At 38.6% G+C, this 18,091-nt stretch overlaps 1 long non-coding RNA gene across 2 annotated transcripts; it reads left to right on the plus strand.

Annotated features, from left to right (window-relative positions):
• The first annotated feature begins 4,585 nt into the window (after positions 1-4,585).
• On the plus strand, positions 4,586-16,156 carry LOC137058691 (uncharacterized). 2 transcript variants are annotated; one of them, XR_010900798.1, is made up of 5 exons: positions 4,586-4,711; positions 5,071-5,211; positions 11,051-11,133; positions 11,238-11,298; positions 14,951-16,156. It is a non-coding gene; the product is annotated as an uncharacterized lncRNA (long non-coding RNA). The 2 variants fall into 2 exon arrangements; XR_010900799.1 differs by lacking the exon at positions 11,051-11,133.
• Positions 16,157-18,091: the final 1,935 nt, after the last annotated feature.

The following is an 18,091-nucleotide window of genomic DNA, read 5'->3' on the forward strand; positions in this document are numbered from 1 at the left end:
AAAATCAATGGGGGTATTGTGAAGAAGAAGATGCGATATGCTAGTCCCAACAATGCAGAAGAGCTGACGGCCATATATCAGTCTCTGTGTAATGAATGAATATAATATACAAGTTTCACTTTTTGAATGTTTGAATGAATTATATGACCAGCACACACACACACACACACACACACACACACACACACACACACACACACACACACACACACACATATTGGGGTTAGGGTATATAACATATAAAACCATTTTAATATGGGCCACATTTAAATGATCATTCAAAATTCAAGTTCAGCATAAAATCTGAATTAGCTTGTAGTGCAAATGTAGCCTTGGTTTTCAGTTGAGGAACTGTAGCTGTGGAGCTGTGGAGGAAAAAGGCGAGAGCTAAAGACAAGACAGAGAGAGAGAGAGAGAGAGAGAGAGAGAGAGAGAGAGAGAGAGAGAGAGAGAGGAGAGAGAGAGAGAGAGAGAGAGAGGAGAGAGAGAGAGAGAGAGAGAGAGAGAGAGAGAGAGAGAGAGAGAGAGAGAGAGGGAGAGAGAGAGAGAGAGGTGTTGGGACAAAGCAGCGTCCTACTCAATGTTTGAAAGTGCTCCATCAAGTCGACTGGTTTAATTGCACAGGGGGCGGTTTGTAACTATTACTGTGAAAGGAATCCTTTAGCAGCAATAACACTAAATCAGACCTTATTAAAACAGCTATATATCTGCCTGCCTAAATTGTTGCTGGACTCGTGGGTTATCACAATAACCGTAAATTTTGCCAGATTTCTGGCCGTAAAAAACTCATTAGGTATTTCCCAGCTAAGAGAGAAGGGGAGAGGGGAACCGCCTGTTGCCTGGGAGCTGGGGAGCAAAGCATTGTGGGGGCTGGCCACAGTTACCTTTGTCATGAATCACTGTGCGAATAGGCCACGGGCCAGGAAAGGCTGCTGATAGTACTCACGCACACACAAAAACATGCAGCAGACACAATAAGACGCACTGCAGAACTCCATGGAAATGAAAATAATCCAGCAGCCGTCAACCATGTTACAACCCCTTTTCTGCCTCCCACAGTCGGCTCGAGTGTGTGTGTGTGTGTGTGCACAGTACGCCTCGCCCCAACACACTCCCGGCCTTTCCAGCGCTGAAAAGACACAGACAATGTAAGTCATATGGGTGTCTGGGGGGTCTGGTGCACGGGGTACAATTTGTCAAACGTCCAATCAACCCTTTCTCGTCCTGAAACCATGAGTGCGGTCTCGGCACAGCGAGCTTAAGCAAGCACGAGTAAATCTACTCTTGTCGACATGTGTGATGTTCGCGGTTTGTGTGTTTCATGAAAATATGTACATCTTTCCTGCTGTTATAAATTCTCGGAAAAGCATTTTTCGGAGAGCTCAACAGCATGCAATCCTAAAAAATGAAATCCTCATGTTTCATGTTGAATGAGGACCATGACCATCCAAAAATCACCTGATAACAGAATGTCATGTTGTATTTAACAGCAGGTTTAGCGTTTAAAAGCTTGTCCAATAGGAAATTAGATCTCCGTAATAACTGTTTCTCCTAGACAGCAATGAGATTTTCTTCCAGAGAAAAAGACCCCAATAGTCTTACATGTGTCTCATCTAGAGTTTCATATCTCAACAAAGTTGAACTCAGATGTTTTTCATCCAGTTCTTTCAGGTGTAAATGACCCAAGGTATACCATCCATGTCAATTTCATTTCTACTGAGGCTCATCGGAAAAACATGCCTGCACCTAGACTGGGTGAACTCAGCCCGATCCGCCAACGATTTGATTTCGACCTGCAGTTCAGGCTGGAAACCTGTAGCCTACTTACTTCTATCCTGCTTGTTAGAAATTTGTGGGGACCAAAAACAAACCAGCTTATCCACCTTTTGCGCTATTGGTGGGTTTAACACAATGACGGATAGAGTAGCAATGGATCGTTGGTCTGATTAGTTGAAGGATAATCCAATTGTGTACAGAGTCATTTGAACTATGCCCGTTGATCACGCCTCTTGTGCAGCAGAAAATACAGAACAGACTCCCCAGACCAATTTTTAATCTTAAATCGAGCTTGGTCTGGTGATAGCCAGACAAGCCTGAACCCACAATTTTGCAAAACTCCAAAAAAGTGCCTATTCTTGCAGTTTCAAGCTAATAGGAACACTAGTGGCTGTAAAACACCAACTATTTCTAAAGTTTTTGCACCAATTATGATTAAAGGGGCAGATTATTGATTATTTAATACTTATTTTCATACGGTTCCTTCACAATATTATTATGATCTCAACACTGCACTTTTCATTTTCAAACTGCCACTCAGGGTTGCAGGTTTGTGTAACAAAACCAGCCCAATTGCTTTTGTGTAACAGCCCGACCGTGTTAAAGTAGCGGGAAAATCACAGCCTTTGCAAAACTCTATGGGCCCTATTTTAACAATCTAAGCACATGGTCTGAAGCGCATGGCACAAGTGCACTTAGTGTGTCAGAATCAAGTTTTGCTAGTTTAACAACGCCCACGCATGGTCTAAAAAGGCTGTCCCTATTCTCTTAATAAGTAATGGGTGTGCTTTGGACGTAATGTGCAATAAACCAGAGTCTCATCTCCCATTCCCTTTAAAAGCCAGTTGCGCTCGCACCATGGCGGATTCAGATACATGTTGGAATTTGCGCGCGGAAACACTGAATGCGTCTCCAGAGAGGAATCCTTTTATTTTCATTATTTAAAATGTTTGTGTGCTGCTGCAGAGCAAAGTGTACGTGCGTTGTACACCCGCCTATAGGCGCATTACTAACACGCCCTTTAAATAACACAAAAAATACTGCGCTATTGACTTTAGACCAGGATTTTGTTGGTCAATGGCACAGTTGTTCTCAGTTCCTTAAAACTGCAACGCCCCAACAATGCTCCTGAACACATTGTTTTCAGACCAGCACGCTCAAAGGCGAACAGACGGCCGCGTGTGCATTTGCTATTTAAACAGCATGATGCTGGACGTTAAAAGGATAACTGTCAGGCGGAAACTAGCATAAACACTTGTGTTGCGCCTGGCGCCACATTACGCCGCATTGCGCCGGGTGACATTGTATGATAAAGCCCTATATGTACAACAACCAACATGATAAAACAGATTCAGATTCAACATCTGTTTCGTATAAAACTTTACTTGCTTTTAGCGCCACTCACTGGACATCTCACTTTGAAAAAGTAGCAAAACTCGCAAGAAACAACATAATATGTTTTTTTTTTTTTAAAAATAACACCACTGGCACATTTTCAATGAACCTGGGTTGTGTATTTTCATTATGTTTGTCATCATCTAACTCATTTGTGTTTTTGGATTTCTCCCAAGATATATTTGGAGAAACAACACCAATATTTAAATCGACTGATCCGTGAAACAGCAACCTTTACGCAATCAAACTTTCCTGTGGGATCTCATCAAATGTGTGGCACAAACTCCACCGTGACCTTAATGACCTCTGTCTACAAGGGATTTCAGCTTCATCATAAGACCTTTCGTCAGTCCATAAATTTGCCTTGGAGATGCATTCCATGAAAACCCACAGAGTATGTGATGCATCTCATCCCATGGCCAAAGATCACAGGCTAGTAAAACCTACTCAATTTCATTGGTCGTTTCAGCTGACCAATCAGTTTCTGTGACCAATCAGTTTGAGTGACTGAACACCTCCATGGTCCAATATAGGGAGGTTGTGTTCACCTGAGCGGCGTGCATTTTCTCCCTGGGGCGACTGCGCTGCTCCAGAGGGAAACCACATCCTATCCATTAGGTTTAATGATGTTCTGACTCCTGCTCTGGGCGGCAGATTGAGCCAAGCCACAGACACATTAACCCCCTGGTTCCCCCAGCATTTATTTACTCCTGGGCTCATTGTTGTAAACAAAGCTTCACGTGCCATCGCTGAACTTTTAATGAGAGTGCCTTTAAAGTGTTTACTTTTCCTTTTCCACCTCTTTAACGACTCAGTCATGTTTAATTTAAACATTAACTTTGACTCAGATGTTAACTTGGGGAAAATAAAAATAGACAAATGAAACAAGTGTTCAATAAAGTTAGAGTATATAGAACTATATAAAATGAACTTTGATAGCAGTTCAGCTCAGCATTTTCTTCTTTGCTTAGCTGGTTTCCAAATTAACTCCAAAATGGTGCATGTTGGTAATCTGATTTCATAATGGAATATATATATATATATATATATATATATATATATATATATATATATATATATATATATATATATATATATATATATATATATATATATATATATATATATATAGTATTTCTCCATCATCACTACGTTTGCTGATTTTATATATATATATATATATTGTATTGCTCCATCATCACTACGTTTGTTGATTTTATATAATTTTATGAATTAAATCGCTATTATGAATTTGTTATGAATTTTTATGTTCATTAGATAAAGGCAACATATCACAGCATTGACGTTTGTGTTTCTTTGACAGACAATTAGAGTTTTTTCATCGCCTGTTGCCCCCCACTGGTGAAACACGGGACTGCATGAGCTTTTCAATCACACACCACATGCTGAGAGACAGCAGTTAAAGGCATTATACACACCATAACATCGTTTTTTATTTATTATTATTATTCTTTTAGTCAGATAGCTTTGAAAGTGAAGCTTGAAGAAAGCGTTTGTGTGACTTTCAGCCCGACAACAGGTGAGTAGTTCACTTGTTAAATAAAAAACAATCTTGCAAAAGGTTGTGTTGATAAATGGGTTTATTAGCATGGAACGGCAAACAAAAACATGCCTAGCATCGAAACCGCTGTCAGCACACCGATAATGTGCAATATGGAAATTAATATGTGTGCATAAAGCAAAAGTCAACATGAAATGCCATTTAACCACTTGACTATTATAATGTGGTGTATTTCCAACTAAAACAAATTCTTCAACAGAAACAAGATGCAGGTCTTGATTGTACCAATTAAGAATCGATTGGAGTGTCACAATATGACAGCAGCAGAGCAAATAATTATATTTTGATCACAGCTCCAAATGTCTTTGTTCTTGTAGAGTGTACCAGGCTGAGTGCGAGATGGAGAGGATTTCTATTCAATATTAGTTCTATTCAGTTTCACTTGGAAATATATCACAGCACTGAAGAAAACTCAAGTTAATTGCTACTTCCGGCTCACTGGGACTTCTGTCAATATGGTAAGTAAATAATCTTGTTTTGCCTCTTAATTAAGTTTATTTTTCGTACACCATTGATAGATATGTTTAATTAAACTCTTAAACTCTTTTGCTTCTCAAGTAAGTGGTTCTAGATTTAAGTACTGCCGACACCATCTGTTGCACTTTGAAAGATCTGCGTCAGTTTGATAAGACGGTCATGTTGTGTGTTTGCAGTCTATGCAGCATCATACATAAAAATGAGAATGTTTTAGTTTTGTTGCATCTTGCTTGCTTGCTTGCAGAATTCTCTCCCTTCTTTCATTTTGGCAGCCCTCCCTAAAACTCCATTAGGAAAAAGTCCCAAATGCCAAATAAACAATCAGCACGGTTAGTTTAAAAGTGACACCTTTTATTGTTTGTGTGGGTGTGTTTCTACATGAAAAAGCTGTAAAGTTGTTGCTCACATATTTTAAGTTAATGTGCATGTGCGTGGATGCTTGTGTGACTTTGTGGTCCGTATTTTCCAGCACGCTCTAGGTATGTACCCGCTAAACCCCATCCTCCGTGCCTCGCTAAATGCGGCATTAGCTGTAATTGCATGCAGAAATCCTTATCTTGTACTTGAGATGGGAGGCCTTGGCCGCCAGCCTCTCGCCACAAATACCAATTACAGCGTTCTCTATGTCAGGCCGTAGAGATCCTTTCTGTGAGCGAACGGCACACACTTTTCCCCAGGAGAGGCCTGCCAGGAAGCCGTGTAAAAGGCTGCAGTTGATAATGTCTGTTTTGCTTTCAGTTGCCTGTGCTTCACAGCACAGATTGAGTCACCTCACCGGGTCACAAATGAACTCTGCTCTTTTTTTTTAACCATTTCTGTACAAACAGTCTTGCTTCTGTGTGGTTAAACAGTATTTGGAGCATCACAGAATGTTTGATATTGAAAATATATGTCGCACTCTCTCGCAAATGTTTTGCATTCCCCCAAGAAACACTATAGAAACATGGTGATGGAAAGAATATGAGATGGGACGGAAAAATATATTTCAATGATTTTGTGTTTCCTTGCTGATAAAGAGCACAAAAGTTGGTCACACTTTAGATTAGGGTCGAATTTTAACTATTAACTAACTATTAACTATGACTTCTGCCTCAAACTCCTAATTACTGCTTCTTAATAGCTAGTAGGGTACTTGTTGTGTGTATATTGGGTCGAATTAAGGGATGTAGAATATAATCATACAGAATAAGGCATTATATGTGCTTACTGATAAGCAGCCAATATCATGCATGCTAATGAGCAACTAGAATTGGACCCTATTATAAAGTGAATGCAAAGTTGAATTTTTTCGTCCAATCTCATATTCTTTCGATTGGCATGTCCCTTTAGAGCCTCCATACTATATATATATAGATATATTGGGTATGTTCTAAAAAACTAAAGATTATTAGCATAATTATATTCTTAACTGCACTGGCAAAAAAAGTGCAGAGAGAGAAAAGAAAGCAAATTTCACAAAAACTTGAAAGAAATAACAAGTAACATATTGAAATAAATGTGAGTTTTTTAAAAGAAAGAAAGGATTTTTTCCAACAATTTCTAAGGCAGTATTGCATGAATCCTTCAAAGTGAAAAAAAATCTCAGAATGCATTGTGATGGTGAAAGAGACACAAGATACAATTTGAATATTAATATACACTACTGTTTAAAGGTTTGTTGTCAGTAAGATTTACAAAAATTCTATCTATCTATCTATCTATATATGTATATGTATACATACTTTTATTCAGTAAGGAGGCATTAAACTTATCAAACTTGAGAGTAAAGACATTTATAATTTCTGTTATATATAGACATTTATAGATTTCTATTTTAAATATATGCAGACTTTTTGAGCTTTGAATTTAACAAAGAATTAAAGAAAATTATTATAATATGAAATGTAAGAAATCATCCTATTAGCATGTTTTCTGAAGGATCATGTGACACTGAAGACTGATGCTGAAAACTATGGGGGTAATATTGTTGCATTATTCCAAACAAATATATTGTTATCCACAAATAAATGTAAAGCGATTCACAAAAAATAAATAATTTCACAAATCAATATACGAGTTTCACAAAAATGAATTAGATTCACAAATAAATACAATGACATTTGTGAGTAACAAAAAAATCCACACATGTCAAAAACACACAACTCTGCCTTGCATAAGTGTCATTCATTTGTGAATCGCTTCCTGTGCATTTGTGGATCTGGTCTTGCGCATTTGTGGATCGCAGAACAACACGTGGATTTTGAAACATTTCTAGCGTCTAGACTTAGCCTAGAATTCTCGACGCACCCTAGCGGCAGCAAATTTAATTTGCCCGCAAGTGTGGTCTAGCAACTCTCAATTCCTATCTGAGCTGTATTCCTCAGAATCTGGACGGCCCAATCACATCGTGTAGGCTATAACGTTAGAGTCGGCGGGCGGGGCCATAATGACGACGGCCGAGTTGCGTTTGCGTGCTTCTAGTAACACAGTCTTCTAGTAAACAGAAACTGGCGAACGACGGCGGTCTTTCGAATCAACTCTGCCCGCGCCTCCGGAAGACTTGGAGTTAAGCTTTCCTCTGAGAAAAGAACAAAGAGCGGCACTGAAGTCATTCTTAAAAAGGGAAGATGTGTTCGGAGTTTAGCCGACCGGATACGGCGAATGTTTAATCAGTCAGCGTGCTCCCCTTCACCGTCGTTGCTCCGGTTGGTGTATCGTATCCTATCGCGTGCAGAGGGAGTTTGAAAGACAACCGTTTATCCCGCCCCTCAGACTGAGCCCCGTCAATGGTGAGTTTCCAGACCAAACATCTTGATGTGGGTCTGGCTTGTCAGGCTAGTCTAGACTCAAAACAATCCACAAATACGTAGACTCCACCCACTGTCTACTTAAGCCAATCAGATCACGGCCATATCGTGCTGACCAATCGTAGCACGTTCTCGCTCCAACCAATCACGTTTTGGCCAGTTTGTTCTCAATAGTTCCAAACAACTCCGTCCTGTCAATCTGTTTAAATAGGATATAGCAGGATACTATAGCCTTTTCACTATAGGCTATTTGCAGCAATGTCTGGCAGATATTAACACAATATGTGCATTGACTTCGCCAAGGCTTTACAGTAGCATTTTATTCTGAGGAGAGATACAGAAGAGAATCTTCATTTGGGTCACGAGAGTACAACATATGATTTTACAGTGTTGAGTGTTGTAGCCAATCACGTGCAAACAATATTACCCCCATAGAAAACTGATCACACACTGTAAAAAATTTTGGTTGTTTTTTGTTGGTTTAACTTCAAAAAGGAAGTAACCTGGTTGCCTTAAAATTTTGAGTTTATTGAAATTAAAAATTTGAGTTGATACAATGAAGGAAATTTGTTTAATAAATAGAAACTCAAAATATTTTTGTATCTGAACCACATACAAAATGTGATAAATAATGAAAATAGCACTGTTTGGCATGTTTCACTGCGTCATCAGAAATAAAACACACCCAATTACCCAATATGCTTAAAAAATCTTTTAGTAATATTTTAATAAAGGTTGTCGATTCTCAAAAAAATTTAATTGTATAAACTCAAAATTTCAATTTCAATGAACTCAAAATTTTAAGGCAACCAGGTAACTTTTTTTCGAAAAAATTTTTTACAGTGCAGGAATACATTTAATTAATTATAAAGTCATAGTTATTTTAAATTGTATTAATATTTCACAATATGGAATATTTTTTGTTCACAAATATTTCACAATATGGAATATAGTTTGTGCTATATTTTTGATTAAATGAATGCAGTATTGGTGAGCAGAAGAGACCTCTTTCAAAATGATAAAAGAAATCTAAAAGACACCTACACTTTATAAATGACTAAGTATGATAACAAAAACACAGACATTTTTCTCACTTTTTCTCACTTTTTTTTTATTTTTACTGAAATCATCACAGTGCATTCTCTGCAAATAATACAATGACTTAGATTTTGGCCAAAACAAGTGCTCATATCGTCGCAACTCTCATTGAAAATGGATGACTTCTGTTTTCTGCAGATTGCTGTCAGAATGAACCCTTGACACTGTTTACACTGCAGCGTGACATAATGAGAGCGTTCTAGTTTTGTTGCATCCCATTGCTCACTCTCAGTGTAAACACGACATTACAGTTACAGATAATTAAATTGGCCTTGTCAGATAACGTCAGCAATCCTTTCAGCTGAGATGTACTTAAGACATCCAGTTTTAAATCTAGATGTTAAACAAACAGACCCTTAACGCTGCTTATCTAAGCGAGTGTGTGTGGGAGAGAAGGGCTTTATTAGACAGAAGAATGCAATAACACAGGTTAAAAACTCTCTCTCTCTCTCTCTCTCTCTCTCTCTCTCTCTCTCTCTCTCTCTCTCTCTCTCTCTCTCTCTCTCTCTCTCTCTCTCTCTCTCTCTCTCTCTCTCTCTCTCTCTCTCTCTCTCTCTCTCGATCACTTATCTGCCCACCCAGGCTCTCCTGAGAGCGGCAGATTGTTTTAACTGGACAATTAGACAAAGGTATTTATTAATTAGTACACTTTTAACAACTAAGAAGTTGTATTTTATTAATTATTATTATAATAATAGTAACTATTAAATATCCAATAACTTCTAAGTGCATGTCATGTGACTTGGGCCGGTCGCTCAAGCTGCATGGTGGAAGGACAAAAAGCCAGTTTCTCCATTTAGCCAGGTTGGCCAAATGCTACCTTGGAGTCCCAGCAACATCGTCATTTTCATAGCCTGTTACGAAATAAAAAAAATCTCTCTCACCTCAGAAAAGCGCTTTCCTGTCTCGTCAGCCGTTATACTGCTCTCGTAGCTCTCACTCTTAAATTACACGCGTGCCGTATATAAAGCACAAGATAAACTAAGAACATGCAACGTTATGATGTCAGTTTGTAAGTTTCCCAACTGTTGTTTCCATAAACACAATTCACTTTATAGTGTGGTGGCTACTTTATAGTATTAACACAAACTTATATGTCTATTTGTTCATCAGTATTAGTCATATTCATAACATTTATGTGTTTAAGTAGGCTGTTTTTTTGCATTATGGTAAATTATTAAGGTAAAAGTGAATCTGGTGTTATTATTGCTGGTGCCCTGCCATGAACCCTGACTTCACAGCAAACCGAACCGAACCAAACCGTGGCTCCGATACCGTGAAATGAACCAAACCATGGCATAGGTGTATCCTTACACCCCCTAATTTGTATATATATATAAAAATAAAAAAAAGAAATCGATACTTTTCAGTATGGGTTGCATTGATCAACGTTAACAGTAAAGACTTTTACATTGTTACAAAAAATGTTTCAAGTGAATGCAGTTCTTTTGACTTTCAATTCATCAAAAAATTCTGAAAAATATATAGCATAAATATAAAGCAGTACAGCTGTTTTCAACATGGATAATAATAAGAAATGTTATGTGAGCATCATATTAGAATGATTTCTGAAGGATCATGATACTGAAGACTGATGGTAAAAAAATCAGCTTTGCATCACTGGAATAAATTACATTTTGACATATATTCAAATAGAAAACTATTAATTTTACAATTTAAATTTTAAATTGGAATATTTCAAAATATTGCTGTTCTTATTCTGTTTTTTAACAATTAAATGCAGCCTTGATGACTTTACATTTTAGAGTTCTCATTGGGTTTTCAGATTGCAAGATTTTGCAATGTTTCAATGTCCATCACGTTCATACATTAATCATATGTAAACCAGGTAAAACGTTTTTCCTCAGCATTTACCTTTTACAATCATACTACCGTTCCTGCTCAGGGTTCATTTGGGTTTCTTGATGCTTTTCAGTGCATGATGAACAGATTGAGGAGAAGTTCATGCTAATATCCAGCCTCAAACACGACAGCATTGCCTATTCAACGATCATCAAAGTTGGTTCCACACCCCTGTCACTACTGTGAAGTAGAATATTAAATCATTATTTTACGACCCATCATTTTTTGACCATGAGACTGTCGTTTCCTGCTTTTCACAGCCACAGAAGAGACGGGATGAGGCAGACGGAGGCGAAGGGTCACACGAGCAGATGTCATACGGTATTTGGCTTTCCATGGATCTCTAGCTTTGCATTAGAAGATGCTTTGAAGGATTACTCTTCAAATCAATGATTTGAATGATTTGTTCACAAAAGAATGCGAACAAACAAGATCTGTGCCATCTGTTTCGTGCGCGCGGTTGGTTTGAAGGCCACTCGCACCACAATATGATGCCCGCCGTCCAAAACATGCTCCATAATGATTCGTTTGCGTGTGGACAACATGCTAAAGAATTACTAATTTTTATATTTTCCTTCTCTGTCCAACATGTTTCCACTTCATTAAAGCTAGACCAAAGTCTGCAATGGAGGAAACGGATCCTGAGGTAACAAAAATATACACAGTAAATGAGTTATAGTTCAAATTAAAATTGATTATTTTTTTGTATGGCTGAATATCAGCACGGCTCAAGGCTGCAGGAAATCACGGTATGCTGATATACAGCCATATCACACGGCTATGAGTGTGATATTGCATTTATACAACACGAGAAAAGATGAAAACATGAGAAAAGACAATGGAGTATCTTTAAAGGGGGGGGGGGGTGAAATGCTGTTTCATGCATACTGAGCTTTTTACACTGTTAAAGACTTGGATTCCCATCCTAAACATAGACAAAGTTTCAAAAACTAATGTTGGACGTTTGATGGAGTATTTCTGTTTCAAAAATACTCCTTCCGGTTTCTCACAAGTTCCGGAGAGTTTTTTTCGAGTATGGCTCGACTTGACGTTAATAGAACGGAAGGTCCTTGTATGGGCCGTACGGGCTCTTCACCCGGTAGGGTGCGCGCGCGTGACTAGAGCGAGAGAGGAAATGCACAGCCGTAAACACTCTCTCAACTGCAGATCCAGTCGTCGTTATAGTCCGCGCCACGCTCCACTTTATTCCAATGGGTGACATCAAGCAACTTCAACGCTTCAGCACAGTATTCCGGGAAGGCAGCGCTGCATTTGAACCGTTTTGAACGCAGAAATGACGGGAACCTTCACAACATCACTTCAGTCCGTCGCAAAGTGGATCTCCACCGTTCACTGCTGTCAGGACTTCACCAAATCATACCAAGGAAGTGTGTTTTTGACGGAGCGTTCCCAGCGATAAAGGTTCGGTCCTGCTTTGGAAGCAGCCGGTGAGTAAAACTGCTTCAAATGTCTGTGCTGTTGGCTATCGTCACGTGAGTAAACATCAGTAAACGACACGATCGCGTGCTTCGTCATTCAAATGCGCTAACGGTTACTCCATTGTTGTTCTGTAAAACGTTACACTCGTCTGATGTGCAAAACCGTTTTGCTTGCTACTGCTAAGGTTTAGTCGCATACAATAGTCCATAAACCGAATCTTGTCCTCATAAAATGCGAGTAAACACACACAAATGTTGACAGGTCACTAAATACAGTACATACCACAGAGACGGACGTCCTGCTGCTGCTGTTTCTCCTGTTCAATTTATTTCATCCTCCGAATGATTCTGGATCATTATCTGTATTAACTGAGATAGCCATGGGTTTCTCCACGCTTGAGGACGTCACCACTTTGTTTGCATTCGTCATTCTTTAGCTCCGCCCACACGATACACCTCCAGGCGCTCGTTTTTTTCCGGAAAGACTCGGTACAGCCCATATTTCTTTTATAAATATAATAAAACTAAAGACTTTTCGAAGATATGAAGGATGCAATACTACTCTATAGGTACTCAAGATTAACATGAGATTGACTGAAACTGAGTGTTTCACCCCCCCCCCCCTTTAAAACCCCTCTTTTGTGCAGAACTACTTTCTTCCAAAATGGATTCAGATGAGTCCAAGCCTCCCTATTCTAATTCTAAAACGTCACTTTAGAGTAACGAAGGAATTTTGAGTCACTTTGTGTAGAGAGCAGTATTATGGTATTATGAGAGAGAGATCAACTAAACAAGTGTATTGCCGGCATCTGCTATACCGGTAGTATTCATTCTTCAGGTTGATGTCCATAATATTTTATCCATTATTTAAAAAAATCTGTTAAAATATTGACTGAGGAAAGCGATACCTTTTTTTTTGGCCTTTTAAAAGTTAAGGGGATTTCCCACTCTCTGCTAAAACAACTTCCATGTTCACAACCACTCACAAAGACAGTCACTCATAAAGATCTAACTTCATATCATGATCACTAACGGACCCCAAATACGGCATATTAATTATATAAAATAATATTTATTGAACAACAATAGTTATACAAGACAGTAGGAAATAAACACTAGCAAAGAATTCGGTCAAACATACAAAAGTAGCACTCGAATACAGGATTTAGGTTAAATCTAGCCGAAATATATGTGAAACTTTTTTCCCCTTAACCCAAATCGGTTTGCTCTGGAACAAGTAAGAGGTTAATAAGATCAAAGATTGCCTGTTTGATATACTCCAAATTAATTATACCTCATGCTTTACCACTATCTACGTAAGATCCAGCGGCAAATGCCCATAGGACCGAGCCGAGATGAAGCTGTTCTCTGTTCTCTGATGAAGCTGTGACGGCCTGGAGCTCGCATCTGCAAAAGCGTCTACACAAATTGTAAAACAGGTGCTATTTTTATGTATGAGTCACTTATTTGAGGTCTTAATAACTTCATTATCCCCTAAAAAACTCTTAAACCTACATTTCGTGACACAACAACAGTACATTTTTTACAAATATGGTGGATTTGCTCGACCGCCATGACAGTCGCCGCAAGCAGTGTTACAAAATGGTGAAATAGTTCCAGTGCTAATGTCACACAGCGTGAAAAAAGTCTCTCAGCCAATCAGAGTGAAGAACCAGAAAGAACTCTTAAATAAATGTTTAATTTTGGAGAATGTTGGTTTTAAAGGAAATCTCTTCCATTTTATCATTTTGCAAACATGGGAATGTTACTTTTGATGGTTCTCTAAACAGTCAAAAACATTAGACGACTATCTCCAACTAAAATGTTTATGAAAAAAAAGTTTAACATTTATTTTGAGCTAATGCTCCGAGAACATTAAAGGGATAGTTCACCCATAAATGAAAATTCTGTCATCATTTACAGTTGTTCCAAACCTGTATGAATGTATTTCTTCTGCTGAACACAAAAGATGCTGTTGGTTAACAAACAATTGATGGGGCTCTTTGACATCCATTTTTTTTTTTTTTTTCATAATTCCATAATTTTCTGCATCATTTCTCCCGTCTTCAGTGTCACATGATCCCTCAGAAATCATTCTAAAATTCTGATTTGCTGCTCAAGAAATAAAGTTCAAAGTTCAATACTTTTCTATCATCTTTGATCGATACAATCTCATATTCATTTGACCGACTGACCCTATACTTTTGAACAACAGTGTATATGATTTGTTGAGGCATGTTAGTCTAAAGTAAATAATATGTTTTTAATAATAATGGGCTATTTGGTAATATTAACCAGTTGTCAAATAGATGTTTATCCATTTTTTTTGGTCAGTGAATGGAACTTGAGAATCAGATCAGACTGATTTATCATTGATGAATCATTCTAATAAAGGGATTTGTTTCGATCTGGTTCACAAATCAGCCTGAGCGATTCATAAAATGTTGCCATGAAATATTGACTTATTTCAGTTGTTCCTCACATAAACCAAATGTATCAGAATTGAAGGTGCGGTGCTTGTTTTCTTGTTTCAGTGAATCCTTACACTGAAGTCTGAAAGAAAAGAGGAACAAGCCCTCACATCTTCTAGTTGGACATGGTCAATATCCGTGTATGGATGATAGGTAAAATGATTGCAAAACCATCCCAAGTGGTTTGTGAAACCTGACAACTTCCAATGGAGCGAGACCCAGGCTGCAAGAGCGAACGGCTGCTGTTTGAGACGTATGCCTGCATGCTCTTCTCTGCATCCTGCATTGCGTGACAACTGCGCTTTTATTAGTGGGTGAAAGTTTAACGCACTGCACATCAACTACATTGTTCACTGTGTTTGCTATTCGTGATTTTCATGCTTTTACTGCCACACCTGTTATTTGCAAAGCTGCAACAACAAATGTCAACGCTTTCTTGCTTTCTTTCTCATGCTTTCTTTCATGGCAGATTCTTGCAGAAGGAGCAACTAATTTTAAGGCAGCATCTTTATTCAAGCAATCACTGCACTATTGTCAGTTTTAGCTCCATTAATTTTCAGAGTTCTCCACTTCCTTCTTCCGAACACAGAGCCTCCTATTTGGTAATCATTTGCACCTTTTAAGAATCACATGTCCTGCACGATTTACTTTAAATTTATTATCCAGCTTACTTCGAGGCTGTTCCCCTGCTCTCTTTGATGTTCCACTTGCTTGCTTTATTGTAATGGAGTTTGGTTTATTTTGCGAGGTGAAAATTGCCCCCAACAGGCCCGGCTTGTTTACGCCCTGAGGATTTTCACAGGATTGAATTTCAATGAGAGTTTATCTTCACTTCATTTAAAGGAAAATAGATCTTTTACAGGATCAGCAGCCCTCAGGTCAAACCCAAAATCTACAAAACACTTACAAATGCACATCAAACCAACATCACAGGCCATTAATAACCTCAGTACGGGACTCCTTTAACTTTTGGCAAATGTGCAGGAATGATCATTTAGAAAGGAGAACATTTAATGGTACGACATTACACTGCATGTCACGCAGCAAAAGTGTGTGCTAAAAATGAAAGACTGTGCCAGGAGAAAATGGCAAGAGGATCAAGTACAAGTTCATGGGTACATCTCATTAAAACATGCGCAAGTTATGTTTCTAATCACGCTTGTTTAGGGCGATTAATTTCATTACAAATTTCTTCTCGTCCAACATTTCCTCAGTGGTGATTCTCATTCAATTCTCATTAAATATTTATAAGGGTACGCAATGGAATTCTGAGCTCTCCAACGACATCTGTGGATAAAACATTAAAATCCAAGTTCTTCAAATCTGATGTTTTTCAACCAAATTGCACACAACAGCTCTAAATAATCATTATTGACTGCTTACTGTAATGACTCGAGGTACGGCAAGAAATCCCGGTTTTGACTTGAGCAAGGATTTTTCACTCTTAGTTGTATTGATAACACTTTAGTTTAGGGTCCAGTTTTCACTATTAACTTGTTGCTTATAGCATGCATATGAATAGGATATTGGCTTTAGTACTAATAATATTAATATTTTTAGTACTATAATATTAATGCCTTATTCTGCATGACCATATTCTATGTCCCTTAATAATTAGTTCACTTTAAAATGAAAATTACTAAATGATTTACGCACCCTCAAGACATCCTAGGTGTATATGACTTTCTTTTTTACGACGAACGCAATCAGAGTTATATTAATAAATATCCTGATGTTTCTATTATGGCAGTGAATGGAACTTATGAGTTTGAATCTGAAAAATTTGCAAGTTGTATACGAAAGGCAGTCTGGTGGAAGCTTGATATTTTACTTTGTAAAAAGGTGCATTGATTCACTTCAGAAGGCCTTTATTAATCCCCCTAGAGACGTGTGAAGAATGTTTATGATGGATGGATGGATGCACTTTTTTGAGCTTCAAACTCATGAGTTATAAAGCTTGGAAACATCAGGATATTTATTCATATATACACTATATTGCCAAAAGTTGTGCGATGCCTGCCTAACAATGCACATGAGCTTTAATGACATCCCGTTCTTAATCCGTAGGGTTTAATATGGAGTTGGCCCACCGTTTGCAGCTATAATAGCTTCAACTTTTCTGGGAGGACTTTCCACAAGGATTAGGAGTGTGTTTATGGGAATTTTTGACCATTCTTCTAGAAGCACATTTGTGAGGTCAGGCACTGATGTTGGACGTGAAGGCCTGGCTCTCAGTCTCCGCTCTAATTCATCCCAAAGGTGTTCTATCAGGTTAAGGTCAGGACTCTGTGCAGGCCAGTCAAGTTCCTCCACACCAAACTCACTCATCCATGTCTTTATGGACCGACGCTTTGTGCACTGGTGTGCAGTAATGTTGGAACAGGAAGGGGCCATCCCCGAACTGTTCCCAAAAGTTGGGAGCATAAAATTGTCCAAAATGTCTTTGTCTGCCGAAGCATTAATAGTTTCTTTCACTTGAACTAAGGGGCCAAGCCCAACCCCTGAAAAACAACTCCACAGCATAAATCCCCTCCACCAAATGTTACACTTGGCACAATGCAGTCAGGCAAGTACCATTCTCCTGGCAACCACCAAACCCAGACTCATCCATAGGTTTGCCGGACAGAGAAAAGTGATCACTTCAGAGAACACATCTCCACTGCATCCAAGTCATGCTTTGCATTGCACTTGGTGATTCAAGGCAGCTGCATGCAGCTGCACGGCCATGGAAACTCATTCCATGAAGCTCTCTACGCACTGTTCTTGAGCTTACATGGAGGCCACATGATGTGTGGAGGTCTGTAGCTATTGACTCTGCAGAAAATTGCCGATTTCTGCACACTGTGCGCCTCTGCATGTGTTGACCCCGATCTGTGATTTTACATGGCCTACCACTTTGGCTGAGTTGCTGTTGTTCCCAATTGCTTCACCTTTCTCATTTTGATTATCCAGGAGTCGGCAAGTATATTTGGCCACAGGCCAAAAAAAAAGATCGCCACTAGATGGCGGGCAGAATATGTGTAATTATAGTCAATAATATGAGAAATAAATTGATGAAAATTTGCCTGACATAACATTTAATCTTGCACCATCAAAAAGTCTAAAGAGGAAAGTCGACCACAAAAATAGGGCAACTGTGCGTTCATCCTACCTGGTTTCGTGAATCCAAAGCCGGTGTCTTTTCTGCAACAAAGTTGTGGCTGT

The sequence above is a fragment of the Pseudorasbora parva genome, chromosome 22 (genome assembly GCF_024679245.1).
Source record: "Pseudorasbora parva isolate DD20220531a chromosome 22, ASM2467924v1, whole genome shotgun sequence".
Taxonomy (NCBI): domain Eukaryota; kingdom Metazoa; phylum Chordata; class Actinopteri; order Cypriniformes; family Gobionidae; genus Pseudorasbora; species Pseudorasbora parva.